Source organism: Bos grunniens, chromosome 19, assembly GCF_055505025.1.
Source record: "Bos grunniens cultivar Pamir isolate PY7600 chromosome 19, Bosgru_T2T1.0, whole genome shotgun sequence".
Taxonomy (NCBI): Eukaryota; Metazoa; Chordata; class Mammalia; order Artiodactyla; family Bovidae; genus Bos; species Bos grunniens.
In genome coordinates this window covers 46,323,373-46,337,755 of record NC_141183.1, presented here as the reverse complement: position 1 = coordinate 46,337,755, position 14,383 = coordinate 46,323,373, and the positions used below count along the sequence as shown (strand labels likewise).

The 14,383-nt window shown below is 46.6% G+C and overlaps 1 protein-coding gene and 1 non-coding gene across 2 annotated transcripts in view; both read left to right on the top strand.

Moving 5' to 3' along the window:
- ASIC2 (acid sensing ion channel subunit 2) overlaps nucleotides 1–14,383 on the top strand; it is a 295,279-nt gene that overhangs the window by 217,412 nt on the left and 63,484 nt on the right. The window lies entirely within an intron of this gene.
- LOC147352534 (U6 spliceosomal RNA) lies at nucleotides 7,993–8,099 on the top strand. The gene has a single exon (XR_015148463.1). It is a non-coding gene; the product is annotated as a U6 spliceosomal RNA (small nuclear RNA).

Below are 14,383 nucleotides of genomic sequence, written 5' to 3'. Positions count from 1 at the left end.
GCTTGTTTTCTTTTTAAGTGAACTGGTTGGGTTTTTTTTTCCCTAAAAGATTCTGGGGAAAAATCTTTGTGATGGTGAGGTGGGAGGCCAGTGGATGCTAGGGTTTGGTGTGTTTCATCACTCTGTTAATACAATGCCAGGTGGCCTGCAAGAAGGAACAGAGGCAGGCATCAGTCTCCGTTTCAGAGTTTGATCGGAGGGAAGCCTCTTCATGGGTCAATGTCTGCTCTCTGATTCAGCACCAGGGGAGGGACCCTCCCAGCCAGCCAGCCAGCCAGGATGGCTTCGTCAATTCAGCACGTCCATGGAATATGGACTCGTATAGATGTGACATGTGCTACATGTCTCAGAAGGGAGACCTTCATAGATTCTCAGTGGGGAGGAGGTCTCAAAGCAGGACTGCAGAGAGACATTGGGATGGATGCTTTTTTTTCTCTTCATTTCCTGGTTTGCTTAGAATAAAAGCTGGAGAGCCTAGGACACTGAGGGAATCCTAAACCAGGTCACCCAAGACAATTTGCCCTGGGAGGCCTGGAGTGAAGAGTGAGGTGAATGAGCAACAGGGAGCCCAGCTCTAAAGCATGAGGAAGGCAGAGCCTAGAGAACAGGGAGGAGCAAAGAGATCCACACATAACTTAAGAGCTCAGCTTGTTTTTAATATATGTTTCAAATCATTTTTCATCCAGTACTTAGCCACTTTATAGAGCAATTTTCTGTACTGGAAACTGGTTTTAGGGACTTCTGTGGTGGGCTAGTGGCTCAAACCCCACACTTACAATGCAGGGGACCCAGGACCAATTTCATGGTCAGGAAACTAGATCCCACATGCCTGCAACTAAGATCTTACATGCCAAAACTAAAGATCCACATCTTTAAAATCCACATCTAAAGACCTAGTTGGAGAAGGCGATGGCACCCCACTCCAGTACTCTTACCTGGAAAATCCCATGGACAGAGGAGCCTGGTAGGCTGCAGTCCATGGGGTCGAGAAGAGTCGGGCATGACTGAGCGACTTCACTTTCACTTTTCACTTTCACACTTTGGAGAAGGAAATGGCAACCCACTCCAGTGTTATGCCTGGAGAATCCCAGGGACAGGGGAGCCTGGTGGGCTGCCGTCTATGGGGTCGCACAGAGTCAGACACGACTGAAGCGACTTAGCAGCAGCAGCAGCAGCAAAGACCTGGTCCAGCAAATAAATAAATACAGTAAATAAATAATTTTTAAGTGAAAAAAAAAAGAGAAAAAAACTGTTTTTAAATCTCTAAGTGAAGAAAGTGTTAGTTGCTCAGTCGTGTCTGACTCTTTGAAACCCCATGGACTGTAGCCCCCCAGGCTCCTCTCTCCATGGGATTTCCCAGGCAAAAATACTGGAGTGGGTCGCCATGCCCTCCTCCAGGGGATCCTCCTGACCCAGGGATCAAACCCCGGTCTCCCCCATTGCAAGCAGATTCTTCACATCTGAGCCAAATCTCTAAGAGAGCTGTATTTTTGAATCTCTGGGAGAGCATTGATGGCACAGGCCTCATGAACTTACTGTACTTAACACCCGGGCAGTTGCTAAAGGTCATGATCAACCTCCATGGCAGAACGTAGCAGGTGGGATGGCAGCTCCCAGGCAGGGGTAGAGAAGGCTTGGAAGTTGGTCCAGCATCTACAGGCCCCAGAGATGGAGGCAGACGGCATGGGCAGAAGTGGAGTGTTCAAGAGTGTGCAAGGTGGGAGCCAAGTGGAACAACCAGAAAACATCATCCTAGAGGACATGAAGCTGACAGCAGGGAGCCAAGTTCAGGGCTGAGGATTTGAGTCAGGAAGAGTGAGAACACAGACTCAGAGGTCAAGGTATGCAGAGAGCCCGGAGCCCAAGCTATGAGCCTGGGTGTACTGTCAGAGATCAACAAAGTCAGATACTGGTTAAAGCGGCGAGGACAGATTTAATGAGTAATATACCATTGCAGTAGGGAAGAAGGTTCATCATGAACTGAACTCGACTTCAATCTGTGCAGAAGGCACTTGGCGTTTTAAAGGGGAAATGAGGGGGAAGGGTGGGACACAGAAGGCACTTGAGCAGAGTCAGGGAATTGAAAATTACAAAAAAAGGGGAAAGTTGGAGGGGGTGGTCATTGCATGTGAAACCCATCTGAGTTTGCTAATAAAACCCCATCATAGTTAGGCTTCTCCCCTCCTGCAGAGGCAGGAAGACAGGGGTCCTGCCTTCCCATGCTGGCACAAAAAAACAAACAGTAAGCTCTTGAGTTTACTTGGCAGCCTTGAGTCTTCAGGCAGGTACTTTAAGGGAGCTGGGTCATCCCAGGAACTTGGGTTGAACCGTGAGAAACCACGTTAGTGTAGAAACATGTTGAAGAGACGGTCGTTTTTGTAAAGAGCTCGAGTTGAATGTTTCCAAAATGCTAATATTTTTTGAGCTCGCTGGAGAATTCAGCATTCAGCATTGCTGCCTGGGGGGTTGTCCTCTGTTGATGTCGTCCTCCTGGGCTCATGCGGCCTAAGTATGTGCTCCCCTGAGCAGCATATTTCATCCAAGCGCAATGATATATACAAGCTGCACCTTTTTTGAACTTCTGCTCACCTGTTTTTATTTCCCTTATATAATGTGATTTTTCACAAGTCGATTGTAAACACTATTCTAATCCTGTTCTTCCTCAAAGTGTGTGTGTGTGTGTATGTGTGTGTTAGTCGCTCAGTTGTGTCCAACTCTTTGTGACCCCATGGACTGTAGCCCACCAGGCTCCTTTATCCATGGAATTCTCCAGGCAAGAATACTGGAGTGGGTTGCCATGCCCTCCTCCAGGGGAGATCTTCCTGATCCAGAGATCAAACCTGGGTCTCCTGGAATGCAGGCATGAAGTGAAGTGAAGTCGCTCAGTCGTGTCCGACTCTTTGCAACCCCATGGACTGTAGCCTACCGGCTCCTCTGTCCATGGGATTTTCCAGGCAAGAATACTGGAGTGGGTTGCCATTTCCTTCTCCAGGGGAACTTCCCGATCCAGGGATCGAACCCAGGTCTCCTACACTGTAGGCAGACACTTTACCGTCTGAGCCACAGTGGTGAGGATCTCCTGGAATGCAGGCATAGTCTTTACCATCTGAAGTTCTCTCTCCATTCAAAGTATTCATTTTAATGAAAATTAAGTGCTAATGACGAGAAAGGAAGGAAGGGAGGCAGGGAGGGAAGGAGGAAGAAGCTGTGTTCGTGTTTGTCCTAGCCTTTGTAGGTCAAGGTTGAGACCTCATGGAAACAGGGCGTAGAGGAGCCTGGCTAGAGTTTGCTCAAGGAGAGAATCATTGCCAGTTCTCCTTCTGTGTGTGATGTGAATCAACCCACCTCCCTTGGAAGAACCAGGCATGAGTTAGACTAATCAGTGTGTCTGTGAAGTCTTTGACTATCTAACAGGGAATTCGGGGCAAGTCGTCCAAGGCAAATATTCCTTTGTGGTTTACTGAAAGTAATCACCACTCCCATCCTGTATTGACTTACCTGTACTGACATCTCTCTGATGTCCACGTTGCTATTACCATGCAGGAGACATGAACAGCCTTCCCTGAAACCCATAGGGGAATTCATTTCACTGCTAGTGAAAGTTAAAAAGAAGGAAACTCTCTGTAGGGACAGCAGTGTCATTGTCTTGAAAGATGCCCTCTGTTCTCCCCTCCACCCCCACCACTGACCCTCTGCTAGTGACACTGAAGAAATTTCTAGACCAGGTGAGTGGCTGGGACTGATAACTTCTCAGAATCCTTAAGTCTCTTTTTCTTCCCAAAATGAAACAGAGGGACTCCCCATGGTGATCAGGAAGAGAACATATTCCTAGCTTCAGAGGACAAATTCGTTGTTGGCTTTGAAGTATATTTTCAGAAAATCAGCCTCATTCATATTAGCATTGCTGTGGTTATTATAACTAATAATAAGATATTTGGTTAAACATTTTACAGTCTTCAAAGCATTTCCACACCATCTCATTTCATCATTTCATTCATATTAACAGAGAAATACAAAAACACATCCCGGAGCTAAATCTAATAATCATTATGTTTACATGTATATAAAAGAGCATATTCATGGGAAATAAGACTCGAAGGAAATAAGGCAAAATACCCACAGTGAGGGGATTATGAATGATTTATTTTCTTGTCTGGGTTTGCCACATATTTTATAAGGTGGCTCTGTTTTATTTATTTGTTGAGCAAATATTTGTTGAACACCTACTATGGGTGTGAAGCGATGGGGATACAGTGGTAAGAAAACAGACCAGTGTCTGTCCTCACAAAACCTACATATTAGTGGTTTCTTTCATACAGAAAAAAATAACCACTAAATAATCTTAAGCCGAGTAGAATTTGGAGACTGGCCCCTACTTGTGTGTTCTGCCATTGGTTCTATCCCATCCAGCTGACCCTGGTTTTCCAACATTGGTTCTAAGATGTGTGGTCTTTCACATTTTAACATTTCTGAAACTGGGGCTTGTTTCCCAATCAATTGCATGTCAGTTACAATTAGCAGCTTTTTCTTTTTTCTTTTGATTTTATCTCTTCACCATTATTTGTTTATTTATTTGGCGGCGTCAGGTCTTAGCTGAGTCAAGCAGGATCTTTCGATGAGGCCCACAGACTCTAGTTGTGGCGTCAATGCTTAATTGCTCCAAAGGATGTGGGATCTTAGTTCCCCGACCCTGGATCAACCCAGGTCTCCTGCATTGCATGGTGGATTCTTAACCACTGGACCATCAGGGAAGCCCCACTTTTTCTTTCTTGATGGCCCATGAAAATCATGATGGACTTAATCTATAGCGGCTGCACTGCTCCCATTCCAGGATTCTGCTGCTTCAGCTCAAAGCTCATGGGAATCTTACAGGAAGGCCAGGGGTGACAAGACCGTGGGGGAACAGAAGGTCTGTTCCTAGAAAGTGGATGTGACTCATGCTAGGGAAACTGACTCCTTAGTGAAAGCCTGTGCAGAACTGGTGACTTACAGGAATCCTGCTGTAAGTGCCTTTGTAAACGAGAAAGTCCTCTTGCGTGGTAAAGTCATCCCACCCATGAAAAATTACACATGCCGTTCTCAAAATATTTTTCACTTTGTTTTGTAATCCAAAAGAACATACCATTGGGCTGTAGTCCAGACCAAAGATAGCTTCTTAAAATTTGTATTTGTCCTGAACTCAGTGAGGCCAAGGCATGACCTTGCCCTCCTCGGACAATCTGAGAAGTGCCCCCACCCCAGCTCAGCTGCTGTAGCAGCCTTGCACCATCCCAGGACACCCCACCACCAGAGACAGGCAGTGGGATGACACGCTGGGAGCAGAAACAAAACTCCAGAGAGGAAGGGCAGTAACAATCGCTTCTTCCTGAGCACACACCACCTGCCAGACGTTAAGCTGCAGAGACACTTTACCTGCATTATCTCATTTATTCCCCACAACAAGCCTGAAAGGGAGATATTGTTGTCACCACGTTCCAGATGACAAAACCACCCAGCTAAGTCACCAGCCAAAGGTCGCCAAGCTAAAAGAGCACAGATATATCTGGGGACAGAAAACCAGACTGCGATGCCAGAGACCTGGACTCTAGTCCTGACTGTGCTGTGAAAACTTGGACAGGTTGCTTCCCTCCCTGGGCCTCAGGGTTCCCGTCCGTAGAATGGGAGGGCTGGGTTAGATGACCTCAAAGGGCCTCCAGCATTAGAAACCTGGGGGGTCATTCGGGCATGCAGGAATCACCCAGAAGTTTGGGCGACGGCAGTTCCACACCTGCTCCATGCTCGGCCATCTGTGGACTCCTTCCTTTGTGCCAGCTGGCATGGGGTGCTGTTAAGATCAGTGGTGGCAGTCATGTTAAGGCCATGTAAGACAAACCTCCCTCCCCTAGTCTGGGAGGCAGAACCTGGGTTCCTACTTCTGAGAGGCAGGGGCTGAGATACATAGTCAATGTCAAAGTGTTAGTTGCTCAGTCGTGTCCTCTTTGTGACCCCATGGACTGTAGCCTGCCAGGGTTACATGGGACTTCCCAGGCAAAAGTACTGAAGTGGGGTGGGAAGAGAGGCTCTGGGCATGCTCCTTGGTAGCACCCCTTCCCCAGCCCATAATGGCCACTTCGCTGCCCTACCTAGAATCCATAAATTCACAGCTCCCTGAAATTCACAAAAGCCCAACCCCCCTGAATGGCATCCAAGGTCCTGTTCAGCCCCTGCCCACCTCCAGCCTCATCATGTGCCCAGTCAGGGTGTGCCCTGCCTCCCAGCGTTGGAGGACCATCCAGTGAATATTCCAGTAGCTCTCCATCATCTGCCTCTGCACATTACACCCGCTGTTCCTTCTGCCCAGCATCTCCTCTTGGTCTTATCTACCTGCTGCTGCTGCTGCTAAGTCGCTTCAGTCATGTCCGACTCTGTGTGACCCCATAGATGGCAGCCCACCAGGCTCCCCTGTCCCTGGGATTCTCCAGGCAAGAACACTGGAGTGGGTTGCCATTTCCTTCTCCAATGCACGAAAGTGAAAAGTGAAAGTGAAGTCGCTCAGTCATGTCTGACTCTTAGTGACCTCATGGACTGCAGCCTACCAGGCTCCTCCATCCATGGGATTTTCCAGGCAAGAGTACTGGAGTGGGGTGCCATTGCCTTCTCCGCTTATCTACCTAGCAAAGGCCTATTCCTTTTTCTGGCTACTGCTCAAAGAGCACCATCTTTAAGAAAACCTCCGTCCTCTCCTGCCACCCCTCAAGGAGCAGCTAGTCACTCTGTATCACACCTTATACATTCACTTCTTCCTTCAGCTTATATTCACTGAGCACCCTGCTTTGCTGGGAAGATGAAGATGACGGCAATTTGGTCCTGCTTTGGAGCGCTCACAGAGTCAAGCAGCTTTCTTGGCAATTGTGTCCCACTCCTAAGAGATGCAAGACTGTCCTTGCAGGACTTACCTCCCCTTGTGCATCCCCACTCCTTACACCTGCCTCATTTTGCATTTTAATCTTTTGGCCACACCACAAGGTAAGGAGTATGGGCTCTTAGTTCACCGACCAGGGATTGAGTCTGAGTCCCCTGCATTGAAAGTTTGGAGTCTTAACCACTGGATCACCAAGGTTCAGCCCCACACTTGCCTCTTAAGAACTGCCTTCCTTAGCTTCCATCAGCCCTTGGCTCACCATAGGCCAGGAGCTCTCTGAAAGCAAGGTTGATGTCCTCAGATCCTCTATCCCCCATGCCTTGCTTAGATGTGAGCTCGGTAAATGTGCAGGGTTGAAAGAACGAATATACATGCATGTATGTTCAGTTGCTCAGTTATGTCCCACTCTTTGCGACCCCATAGTCTGCAGCCTGCCAGGCAAGAATACTGAAGTGGATTGCCCTTTCCTTCTCCATGCAAACTTTCTGACCCAGGGATTGAACCTACGTCTCCCGCATTGGCAGGCAGATTCTTTACCACTGAGCCGCCAGGGAAGCCCTGAATGAATATACAGTACGCTCAAATCTGTGCTCCCTGCCCAAAGAGCACTGAGATGCTCTCCCTGCCCCCTCACCCACCCACCCCTGCTAAAAGCCCGTTAAAATCTGCCCTGATGGCCCACCTTCTCCCTGAGGCGGTGGAGCCAGCCTGTGATGGATGATGCTATCTGTCTCATTTCTGGCTGTACCCTTAGAAACCCTAATCAGAGCAAAAGCTAATGAAAAGGGCCAGGGCTGGAGACAGAGATTTGGAAGCTATCTGTGTACACGAGAGTGGGTAGAACAGATGGGAGGGGCAGCACCAGTCTCAGGAAGATGGGGAGAATTAAATGAGTGAGTGAATACATGTGAAAGTGCAAAGCTGGGACATTTTCGTGGTAGGAGCACAGATGAACTGTCTTCACATTGACATCACCAGTCAGACTCTTTGCCCCTAAGTGAAGACAATTGCAAATCCTGACAGGACTTCCAGTCATGAGTCGATATCAGAAAATTTTCATCTCAAACTTCCTCCTCAAAGTCTCAAACTTCATGCTCGCTTCGGCAGCACATATACTAAAATTGGAACGATACAGAGAAGATTAGCATGGCCCCTGCGCAAGGATGACACGCAAATTCGTGAAGCGTTCCATATTTTTGTGTACCCCAATGTTCATTGCAGCCTATTTATAATAGCCAGGACATGGAAGCAACCTAGATGCCCATCAGCAGATGAATGGATAAGAAAGCTGTGGTACATATACACAATGGAGTATTACTCAGCCATTAAAAAGAATACATTTGAATCAGTTCTAATGAGATGGATGAAACTGGAACCTATTATACAGAGTGAAGTAAGCCAGAAAGAAAAACACCAATACAGTATACTAACACATATATATGGAATTTAGAAAGATGGTAACAATAACCCTGTGTATGAGACTGCAAAAGAGACACCGATGTATAGATCAGTCTTATGGACTCTGTGGGAGAGGGAGAGGGTGGGGAGATTTGGGAGAATAGCATTGAAACATGTATAATATCATGTATGAAACGAGTCGCCAGTCCAGGTTCGATGCACGGTACTGGATGCTTGGGGCTGGTGCACTGGGACGACCCAGAGGGAGGGTAGGGGAGGGAGGAGGGAGGAGGGTTCAGGATGGGGAACGCAGGTATACCTGTGGCAGATTCATTTCGATATTTGGCAAAACTAATACAATATTGTAAAGTTTAAAAATAAAATAAAATTTAAAATATAAATAAATAAATAAAAGCATGGGCTTTGGAATTAAAAAAAAAAAAAAGTCTCAAACTTCCTCCTCAAAGATCCTGGTGGCAAGTCTTGTTTTTCTAAATCTTTATCCAATGTGTCCATCAAATCTTTATTTAACCACCCTGCCCATGCTTCTTGGGGGGACTTAGAATGAATCTGGAGACTCCAGGCAGGCAGTTGGCCACCAGCCTCATTGTTCAAAAAGTTTTAGGGGGAACATGGACCTGGGTTTACATGCGAGGGTTTCAGAAGTGTCCAGGGGGAGGGACTGCCCTGGCGGTCCAGTGGCTAAGACTCCTGCTCCCAGTGCAGGGGGCCTGGGTTCGATCCCTGGTCAAGGGAACTAGATTCCACATGCCACAACTACAGATTTCACATGCCGCAATGAAGATGGAAGATCCTGCGTGCCATGATTAAGATCCGGCACAGCCAAAGAAAGAAAGAAAGATTTTAAAAAGAAAGAAATGCCTTGAGGAGCCAGAGTTGACAATCACTGCCCAGATATACCCCGTTCTCACCAAGAATTCCTTCTACTAACCAGTGTGGAGCCCCTGGAAAGGAGAACGGTTTCAAGTCCACAACCTGGATTGTGTGTTGGTTCCCCACTTGGGCCTTAGCCACACTCCCAGGAGAACGCCCACTGTCACACCACACCCTGCATCAAGCAGCTCCCCGCCAGCCTCTCTGGGGCTGTAAATATACGGGGCAGACACAAACGCTGGGGTCCCGCAGGCCCCAATTAGGTCATTGGCAGGCTGTGTGGGCACAGTCGGTTCCTATAGAAGCCTAAGCCTTTGCCTTCGGCGTAGATTGGCCACATCACCAACATTTGGATGGAATCCCATCGTGGCTCACAACTCAAAACATTACTCTCAATCTACCCCAAATTAAAAAAGCCCAGATGTTATCTGGGATGGGCCCCCCAGTCGCTTTTGACAGCTCCTCTCAGGCTTCCAAATACAACTTCCTAAGTGCCTTTCAAACAAGGAGACTCGTTTGTCAATCTGACAGCCGGATCCACGGTCCTTAATATGCTTCACGGGCCCCATTAGAAATGGAGGCTTGCCCACTTGTGTTTTTCAAGGCAGGGGAGAGAATTTGTTTCACATGCCTTCAGCAACTTCCAAACTGTTGAAGCTGGAGCCTCACAAACAGGGTATTATAAAGTTCTGCTCCAGAAAGCACCAGGGAGGCGCCAGAAGGCAGGATAGATTGCTGTGTGGCCACCCCTCCGTGATCAACAGGGAATAGTGTTTCCCAAAAATAGATGAAAATAAGAATCAATTAAGCATCGACCAGCTTAGCGACTTGCCCACTTATTGCCACTCCGTCTCTAAGGGAGAAATGTCTTCAGAGCCCCAGATGGTTTTGCCAAGAGTCAGGTTTTCACCTTTTTTTTTCCTACACGATGAGAGTTTGTTTTTGTCAGAGTGGAGGCCACAGCGGAGGTGGAGGAGGCAGAAGGGTCCTTAAAAGAAGTGTTGCTTGGTTAGGATGAGCCAATGTACACAGCTCTGTTGGGGGAAATCCCAAAGTGAGTTCTCACAAAATATGCTCAAGTCTTAGAAAGAGATAAAATCACTCCATCTGCCTCCCCTCTGCCTTGCAGCCTCTTCTGCTCCTTGTCTTCCTAAGAGAGTCTCCAAAGTCTCTCTAGACTTGCTTCTCTCTACTTCCTCACCTCCCTTTCAATTCCCAGCTCACCTCTAGCAGCCCACAGAAACTCTTCATCATCCGCCCATGAAATCTTTGTGGCCAAACCCAATCTTGGATGGTAAGGACACTCCTCACTGAATCCCGCCTGGTTTCCCAGTAGCAGGTGGGCTGTTGGCCACGCCCTCCCTGAGACCCTCTTCTCTCCACTCTGGTCTGGGTTTCCTTCTCACCTCTCAGCCTGTTCCTCCTGAGCTGCCTTCATGAGCACATCTTTCTCTGGTCACTCCTGAGATGGTGGGAGCCCCAAGATGCTCGTTGCAGCTTGTCTCATTCTGCAGTCTCTTTGAATGAGTCTCCTTTACCATGACTTTCAGGTCACTGTCTCCAGCCCAGATCTCTTCCCAATACTCCAGGTGCTGTCGTATGCCTCCTCTCGGAGTCCCATAGGCATCTCAAATCAACAGTCTAAACTGAACCCTCTTCTCCTGTCTCATACATACCTCTACGGCAAAACTGCTGCTCCCTGATGGTCCCCCAACCCTCTAAATGGCCTGAGTACAAATACGCATTCCCTAGATGGCGATCCTGTGCCTCATTTCCTCATCTGTAAAATGGGAATTATGGCGGTTTCTATCCCAGAGGGTAGCTAGAAGTCTAAGTGAAGGACTTCCCTGGAAGTCCAGTGGTTAAGACTCTGATCTTACAGTGCAAGGGACCAGGGTTCAATCCTTGGTCAGGGATCTAAGTTCCAACATGCTACGCAGCATGGTGGAAAAAAAAAAAAAAAGACTGAGTTAATGTATGCACACAGAACAGTTCTGGCACCCAGCAAGTGCTCAATAAACACCAGCCATCACTATCACCCACCCCAGACTCGCTTTAATTCGGTCCTTCATTATAAGAACTGGCTGCCTGGCTAGTCTCTCTGCTGCCCACTTTGCCCTTCTCCAATCCATTCTCTCCATCAACACGATTTTCCTAAAATATGCATCTGATCATCTCCCTCCCTCACTTCCTTGAGAATGAAGTCCAGGAACCTCTTCACACCCTTTCTGCTCTGTCCCCTGCCTACATGTCAGCAGTACCTCTCTCTACTCCCCTGGCCTCCCACCCAAAGTACTAAATCTCCTGAACTGCGTGCAGTTATTTTCAAGCATCACATGCTCACTCCTCTTGATCCCTGCCAGCAACCCCTTTCCCACCCTTTCTTTACCTAATTTGTATGTGTCCTTCGAGATTCAGCTCCAATGTTCCCTCCTCCAGAAGGCCACCCTGGAATATTCCGTGTGAATCTCTAGCATAAAATTTGCACATGATAATCATGTGTTTACTTATCCATCTCCCTACCAGATTGTGAGCTCTTTGAGGATATGACTCTATCTTATTTCTGCTCTTTGTATCTCAGATTTAATAGTGCCTTGCATGTAGAGGATGCTTGATAATGTATTGAATGGAATGAATGACTCAATGAATGCATAAAAGAGAGAGAAAAGGGCCTACTTTTTCATCTCACTATCCTTCTTGATACCCATCGATGTCTTTCCCAACCTAGAAAATAAAGTCCAAATTCCATATCCTGGCTCTTGCTATCACTTTTTCCAGTGACTGTACCCCCACTGCTCCACAGGAGCCCCCTCTGATCCACGTGTTGCCCTCACACAGGCCATGAGCCTTCCTGCCCCATTCTGTGATCATTTCCTGCTGACTCATTCATTTATTGAGCATCTAATATGTGCCAGGGGGATACAATGATGAACGGGGCTGACCTGGTTCTTTTCAGAGCTTACAGTCTAGCAGTAGAGGCAGACAATCTATCAATCATAGATTAAGAGCTTTATCAGTTCAGTTCGGTGGCTCAGTCTTGTCTGACTCTTTGCAACCCCATGGACTGCAGCATGCCAGGCTTCCCTGTCCATCACCAACTCCTGCAGCTTGCTCAAACTCATGTCCATAGAGTCACTGATCCATCCAACCATCTCATCCTCTGTCATCCCCTTCTCCTCCTGCCTTCAATCTTTCCCGGCATCAGGGTCTTTTCTAATGAGTCAGTTCTTCCCATCAGGTGGCCAAAGTATTGGAGTTTCAGCTTCAGCATCAGTCCTTCCAATGAATATTCAGCATTGATTTCCTTTAGGATGGACTGGTTGGATCTCCATGCAGTCTAAGGGACTCTTAAGAGTCTTCTCCAGACCGCAGTTCAAAAGCATCAATTCTTCGGCACTCAGCTTTCTTTATAGTCCAACTCTCACATCCATACATGACCACTGGAAAAACCATAGCTTTGACTAGATGGACCTTTGTTGGCAAAGTAATGTCTCTGCTTTTTAATATGCTGTCTAGATTAGTCATAGCTTTTCTTCCAAGGAGCGAGTGTCTTAATTTCATGGCTGAAGTCACCATCTGCAGTGATTTTGGAGCCTAAAAAGATAAAGTTTGTCACTGTTTCCATTGTTTCCCCATCTATTTCCCATGAAGTGATGGGACCAGATGCCATGATCTTAGTTTTCTGAATGTTGAATTTTAAGCCAACTTTTTCACTCTCCTCTTTCACTTTCATCAAGAGGCTCTTTAGTTCTTCTTTACTTTCTGCCGTAAGGGTGGTGTCATCTGCATATCTGAGATTATTGATATTTCTCCCAGCAATCTTTATTCCAGCTTGTGCTTCATCCAGCCGGGCATTTCACATGATGTACTCTGCATCTAAGTTAAATAGACAGAGTGACAATATACAGCCTTCACATACTCCTTTACCAATTTGGAAGCAGTCCGTTGTTCCATGGTCATAGCAAACACCCTCTTCCAACAACACAAGAGAAGACTCTACACATAGACATTATCAGATGGTCAATACTGAAATCAGATTGATTATATTCTTTGCAGCCAAAGATGGAGAAGCTCTATACAGTCAGTAAAAAAAGACTGGGAGCTGACTGTGGCTCAGATCATGAACTCCTTACTGCAAAATTCAGACTTAAATCGAAGAAAGTAGGGGAAACCACTAGACTATTCAGGTATGACCTAAATCAAATCCCTTATGATTATACAGTGGAAGTGAGAAATAGATTCAAGGGATTAGATCTGATAGACAGAGTGCCTGAAGAACTATAGACGGAGGTTCATGACATTGTACAGGAGGTGATAATCAAGACCATCCCCAAGAAAAAGAAATGCAAAAAGGCAAAATGGTTGTCTGAGGAGGCCTTATAAATAGCTGTGAAAAGAAGAGAAGTGAGGCAAAGGAGAAAAGGAAAGATGTACCCATGTGAATGCAGCGTTCCAAAGAACAGCAAGGAGAGAAAAGAAAGCCTTCCTCAGTGATCAATGCAAAGAAATAGAGGAAAACAATAGAATGGAAGAGACTAGAGATCTCTTCAAGAAAATTAGAGATACCAAGGGGACATTTCATGCAAAGATGGGCGTGATAAAGGACAGAAATGGTATGGACCTAACAGAAGCAGAAGATATTAAGAAGAGGTGGCAAGAATACACAGGAGAACTGTACAAAAAAGATCTTCATGACCCAGATAATCATGATGGTGTGATCACTGACCTAGAGCCAGACATCCTGGAATGTGAAGTCAAGTGGGCCTTAGGAAGCATCACTACAAACAAAGCTAGTGGAGGTGATGGAATTCCAGTTGAGCTATTTCAAATCCTAAAAAATGATGCTGTGAAAGTGCTGCACTTGATATGCCAGCAAATCTGGAAAACTCAGCAGTGGCCACAGGACTGGAAAAGGTCAGTTTTCATTCCAACCCCAAAGAAAGGCAATGCCAAAGAATGCACGAACTACCACACAATTGCACTCATCTCACACACTAGCATAATAATGTTCAAAATTCTCCAAGCCAGGCTTCAACAGTATGTGAACCATGAACTTCCAGATGTTCAAGCTGGATTTAGAAAAGGCAGAGGAATCAGAGATCAAACTGCCAACATCCATTGGATTATCAAAAAAGCAAAAGAGTTCCAGAAAAACATCTGCTTCTGCTTTATTGTCTAGGCCAAAGCCTT